The 6,128-nt window shown below is 41.3% G+C and overlaps 1 protein-coding gene across 4 annotated transcripts in view; it reads left to right on the top strand.

Moving 5' to 3' along the window:
* Positions 1-1,202: 1,202 nt before the first annotated feature.
* Positions 1,203-6,128, top strand: part of Sorbs2 (sorbin and SH3 domain containing 2) — a 206,028-nt gene continuing 201,102 nt past the window's right edge. For 2 of the 4 annotated variants that reach the window (XM_076553422.1, XM_076553424.1), the window contains exon 1: positions 1,216-1,370. The gene's annotated coding sequence lies outside the window, so the exon portion shown is untranslated. Of the gene's footprint in view, positions 1,371-6,128 lie in introns of all 4 variants that reach the window. The other 2 variants (XM_076553386.1, XM_076553416.1) reach the window with 2 other exon arrangements.

The raw sequence follows: 6,128 nt of genomic DNA, 5'->3' as shown, positions 1-6,128 counted from the left end.
AAGAAACACATAATGACCCTTTAATCCAGTTAGTCGCCATAACAACTATCATCTGAGTCAGACAATATCCCCTAAGGCACATAAGGGTTAAGTCATTCCCACACGACGATATGGCTGATGCTGACATAAAGGTTGGATCTGTGCAATGTATTTATTTGTCCAGTGACTGGTGGAAGAATTAATTAAACTTGGATACAGGTAGGAAACTAAGATGAAGAGTGGCCCAGGCTAAGCTGATTGAGTCCCTGCTGGGACACCTGCAGGACACCCTGATGGATCAGTGTTCCACCACACTAGAAGGGATACTTCTTCACCCCGTCAGTCAAATCAGTCCTGTGAATGGATTCTCTGATGATGCCCAGCCAGGTCAGCAACATAGGAGGAAAAACTAAGAATGAACTAAAAATGAAGCTTCATGGAGATTTACTTCAAGGCAGCAAGGAGGTTATCAATATGTGACCAACACCCCCTCACTCCCCACATACTGGAAGTTCACTAGATGAAGGTGGCCATGACCATAAGAGATGCCATTTTTAGAGACATGGCCAATATCGTCTGGCAATGGATGCCTACCTAAATCCATTCTCTTTTTCTTCATCAACAGCAGATCACTGTCTATTATTATTGTCTGGGGCTATAATGAGCCTGGCTGAAAAAGACAGCATCTGCAAGTTTCACTTGTGATTAGGACTTGACAGGCAGGAAGATATCCGTCGGAGGTGCTGGATGGAGGGTGTGAGAAGGTCCTCCAAACAGGCCAAGATGGAGATGTAGCTCAGTGGGTAGAGTACTTACTTGCCTGCCATGAGCGGGTCACATAGTTTATTTTTCCTGGCAGTATAGAAACTGCCATTGGCCAGCCTTTTCCTGAGTACCTACTGCCTCCAGTGTGGTTTTCAGTTAATTTTCTGATTTGGCATTGGGCTGCTGGGCCCTGAAGCACCCATGATAGTGCATAATACTTTGGCTCCATCTTACTTTGATGATTGAATCTCAGCATTTATATCAGAAGTATTGTATCAGAAGCATTTATATCTGAAGGACAAAAGGTGACGCTTCCTATTTTCATTTTTTTTTTCTGGGCATTTGCGCATTTGGCTGCTGCAGGATTTGGCCTTTGCCTCCTCAGCACAGACAAACCTTGCCAAGTTTCACCCTGTCCCTCATAGTTGGTTTCAAGGGCTCCGGTGAAACCAACAGCATTTGTTTTAAAGCGCTTCTTGCCAGACTTTGTTTGCTGAAGCTATGGTTCGTTACTGATTCAACACTGCTGGGAGAACCCAGCCTGGGGCTGCTTCTGAGCTACAAATGTGGTGGCACTGCAGGCCCGCAGCTACCTGGGAGGCATTGTTTCCACCACCGCGACCACGGTAAGTGGGAAAGGTCTCTCCAGAAACACTCCAGAGGTGGTCTAAGTGCCTCCCTAAAAGGAAGAGTGACTCCCTCACAGGAAAAGGGACAGCTCCAACTCTCCTCTTCCCTGGTCACTTTACAAGCTTATTACAAGAAAACGCCAACAGTCACTTTTCAGTGAGCCCAGGTACAGCTTTTCCTGGGCTGCTTGCAAACTCACACAGTGGACCTAACTCAGATCTCTGGTCTTGAGCTGGGCCTAGCAAAATGTGTTCCTGCTCAAGGAGTTCGTTCTCAGAACTGGAAGGGCGTGGGTGGGTAGTATAATTGTGGGTTAGTTTTGTTGTTATTGAATAACAACACTGCCCCCCGCCCCCCAGCTCCCACTGACACATATAAATGCAAACTGCCCCTTTCAGCTTTTGCAATCATAGTTATTTGCAAGGCCAGAGCTTGGGAAGGCTGGATGTCTAAAGGAACGTTGTTATTACCGGGCAGCCAAGAGCAGCGTAGGCCTTGATAACTCTACTTCCTGCACCCCTTGCCGCCTTTTCCCACGGCTTCTGATTCTAGAAGGGATGCAGAGCGATGACAGGGTCCTGGTTACTCCTGGTGGGGTAGTCTTCTATGGCACACACACACAGTAGTGCTCTGTGAGCAGATTATTTTATGTCAAGTTTTTAAAAAAGTTTTATCTTGCTAACACTAAATTCTCACCATATCTCCTGTGATATTTGTGGTTCCATGTTCATTTTCTTAATTTTTGACTTCTCTGGTAGGTAGATTTCTGAGATGCCTTCACTAGGCTGCCTGGTTTTGGTTTTGGGGGCCGGACATCTGAATGTCACTCTGGATATTAATGGGAATTAGGATTCTTTGGTGGAAAGCACAGACCGAGGAGGTCTCTGCTTTCCGGCTGAGCATCTTGGAGAATGGAATCTTCAAATCAAACCCAATCTGCTTTAACTTTCAACCCCCAACCTACTTCCTGTCCTACCCAAGGTGACACTTGCCGCACTTCCCATCCTGATCCCACTTGGGATGTGCATTGTTCCTGTCATTGTGAAAATGGCTGAACATGGAAGATTGTGGAACAAACTTTGGCCTATTCCATTTGTTATTAGGATTTAGGAACTTCCACAAAAGCTTTATAAAACTATGTTATTCCATTAAACAAAACACACTCCAGCTTCATTCCACACAAGCAATTCTTACAAAGAGTTCTTTGTCACACTAGAGACGGGATCTTTTGGTAGAACCCCGTGATGGAGGATCTAGAATAGGTGTGCCTGAGGAGCATGTTGATCTAAGCAACAACGCAACAACGGTCTCATTGAGTTTTACAGCAAAGAAGGAACCAGATTAAGGAGGGTTTTAACTTGGGAACCAGCAAATGCGGAGAAACAGGAATTCTTTTCAAGAAAGTACAAAATATTCTCAGTAGTTTTACCAAAATAGCCTTTTAATAAGAACAATAACATTACCTTTGTTATTCCATAATTTAATCAATCCTCATTTTTAACTTTACAAGTAAGTTATGTCCCATCAATTAACTTTAACCTTAAAACAATATCTATTCCAAACAGCACATTTCACTCCATTTTTAAAAGCTTTGTAACCTGAAAAGAAAAATTTCAAACTTAGAGAAAAGTGAAAAGAATTGCAAAATAAAGTAAAAACAACCTTCACCTAAGATTCACCAGGGGTTACTATGTTGCATATTTGTACTGTCCTCATTTAGAGAGAGATAATAGCTAATAGACAACTACAGATAGATAGTTAAGTGATAGGTTATTGATAGATAAGTAGATAATAGAGAGACGAAAGATAGATGATAGATATGGATATATTTGTACATATGATATAACTTAGCTCTTAAGTGACAGATAGGTAAGTGACAGGTAGAAGTAGTAAAAATTTGTATGTGGTATGATTTAGCTCTTAAAAGTAGATAGCAGAGAATGATATTATCTAACCTAACTGTTTTATCTAATATTATTTCTAAACATACACTGTGTTTGTTTTAGAAAATCATATTCTAGTGTGGTAGTACATGTTTTCATATAGAACATAATGTTGAAGTGGAAATTTCCACCCCCATTCTTCATTTCATTTCATAATAAACCCAAAAAGTGTGTGTATTATTGTTAAGTGTCAATGGACATCTTATCAACTTTTAATGACATAGCAAATGTAATTATGATGTTTAGATATATAGAAATTAGAAAATATTTTATGGCCATTCTGCTCAAAATTTCACTGTAAGACAATAATACCTCAACAGAGGAAATGGGCAAAACTGTCAATAGGAAGTTGACAGAGGAGGTGACATACAAGATCACCACATGAAGAGATGTTCAGTTTTGTTAGTGACTTAAGAGATGCAAAGTAAAACCATAATAAATGATGACTTTGCAGCTACCACACTGACAAAAATGTAAAAGCTAGATGATACCACACATCCTCACTAACGACCAATGCAGAGGGCTGCCAGATGCAAGGTATTAGTGATTTAGAAGGCATCTCATCTTCTTACAATGAAAGATGAGCTAGAAAGGCCAGATTTGCCTTCTTGGAAGCCTGTACACAGCAAGTTTTAAAAATGAACACTTTCACCAGAAGAACAGAAGTTAAAGGTGTGAATTAGAATGGGCCCATAGGACAAGAGAGATACTGATGAGCCATGCCAGAGGTTTTGATATAAGCAAAAGCCAATGGGGTCCCAAGTCCTTATACAGAGCTGTACTTAGCAAGCACTCTGCAACCTTGGGTTCAACATTGACAGATTCAGGCCATCACAAATAAAAGGTATTCACCAATTGCTTCTGTGGGATGTGATACATAGTAGCACACAACTATAATTCCAGTACTTAGGAGGCAGAGGCAGGAGGATCTAGAGTTCAAATTCAGCCTCAACTACATAGCAAATTCAAGGTCATCCTGGGCTAATGAGATCCTGCCTCATTAAATATGTGTGTGTGTGTGTGTGTCCGGACTTCTTAACACTATTTTCTAAGTGCTATGACACAACATACATAGCATTTTTACATTGAATTAGATATAAATTGTATACCATATGAACACCACATTTTTTATAAAGAACTAGAATATCTGGTGATTACATTATCCTTGGTGAGACAAGGTTGTCCTGGAAACAGTCTCTAGTGGTTGACAAGGGACAACTCTTTAATAATCAATAGAGATGATTAAAGGACATCATGGGGTCCACAAAATAGCAAAGGGTTGGTTTCGATTCCCACTAGCTTTTTCTAGCCCCATGCAATGTGGAGGTTTCAAGTTCTCTTCTTTAGAGCAGGGACTGTTTGTGGTGTGACAGATGAAGGAGATACACCATAAAGGAAGAAGACCCCTTGAATCCCAAAAGAAAATGACTTTGATGTGTAGGTGGGGTTCTCTGTCTAGACCTCCGGTTAGTTCTGTTCCTCCAGCCGCACCTCAAATAACCACACAGAGACGTACTAACAGTTACAAATGTTCGGCTGATAGCTTAGATTTGTTTTTAGCTAGCTCTTATAACTTAACCAATTTCTATTAATCTGTGTGCTGCCCTGAGGATCATTTACCTGATATATGTAGTTCCCATCCTGCTCACTCTGTGTCTCCTCCAACTCTGCCCTTCTTCTCTTGCCCCAAAAATCCTGTCTAGCCATCAGCCAATCAGCTTTTTATTAACGAGAGCAGCACATCTTCACAGTGTATAAAAGGATTATTCCACAGCATTGATGATTCCTATACCCAACTAAACAGTCATGTAGGTAGAATAAAGACATTTTCAGACATATCATGAAAAAAAAATCACACAAAAATCCAAAATAGCTTTACAATATTTGTTGGTATCTTTTTAAAGTGCCAACATTTAATCAGAATCACTTCAGTTTTTCTGAAATGATAGCCTCCATAAATGTATAGTGCTTGAAAATGAGTTAAAATGCAGAATACCCATGAAGTCTGAGAGTATTCAATATTAAGGAAGCCACACATAATAACATGCACCTGGAGTTACAGCTACTCAGCAAGCTGAGCAGAAGGACTCCTTGTGTTCGAAAGCTGGAGACAGCCAAGGCAACACAGTTAGATTCCATCTTACACTCAAAAATTATATGAATTAAGAAGTTATGGTATTCAAGTACAGAAGGCAATAATGTACGGGCCAGATTGGCTTTCAGGCAGTGACAGGGGAAAACTGTTAATAACTAATAGGGTATGACAAGCCCCCCCAGACAATAGAGACAGATCCCAGGCCCAGTGGGAGCACCAGGGTGCTCAGAGAGCGTCACTCACAAGGTGTCCATTTGGACAAGATGTTGAAGGATAAAGAGGCAGCTTGGAACTGAGGTGAAAAATGCTGGGTGGAGGTTCAGTAAAGAACCTGTCAGGAAACAGAAACATCCAGGAGTCCAGGAAGCATGGACCTTTATGCCACTCAAGATGGTGACATTTGAGATGGAAGAGCAGACACACTCAAGGAATCGTAGTACCCTGTTCAGGACTAGCAAGCTAGCAATGTAACCTGAGGATGACTCCAGTGACGAAATATAATGTGGGACTCTAACTGAGCAGAAAGGACCACTCGGTCTTTCTTACTGGACATACTGATCCTTTGCAAGTCGAATATGACCTGCTTGGACAGGAACAGGAAATGGAGTACCTAAATCTACATCCACAGGATTCCTGTCATACTGACCCTGGGAGTAACTACAGAAGGAAGGAATGCTAACTTGGGCAGGAAAATGCAATCCTTACAACACATAAAT

This window comes from Peromyscus maniculatus, chromosome 17 (genome assembly GCF_049852395.1).
Source record: "Peromyscus maniculatus bairdii isolate BWxNUB_F1_BW_parent chromosome 17, HU_Pman_BW_mat_3.1, whole genome shotgun sequence".
Taxonomy (NCBI): Eukaryota; Metazoa; Chordata; class Mammalia; order Rodentia; family Cricetidae; genus Peromyscus; species Peromyscus maniculatus.
Note: the sequence above shows the minus strand (reverse complement) of the source record. Positions and strands in the feature narration are given on the sequence as shown.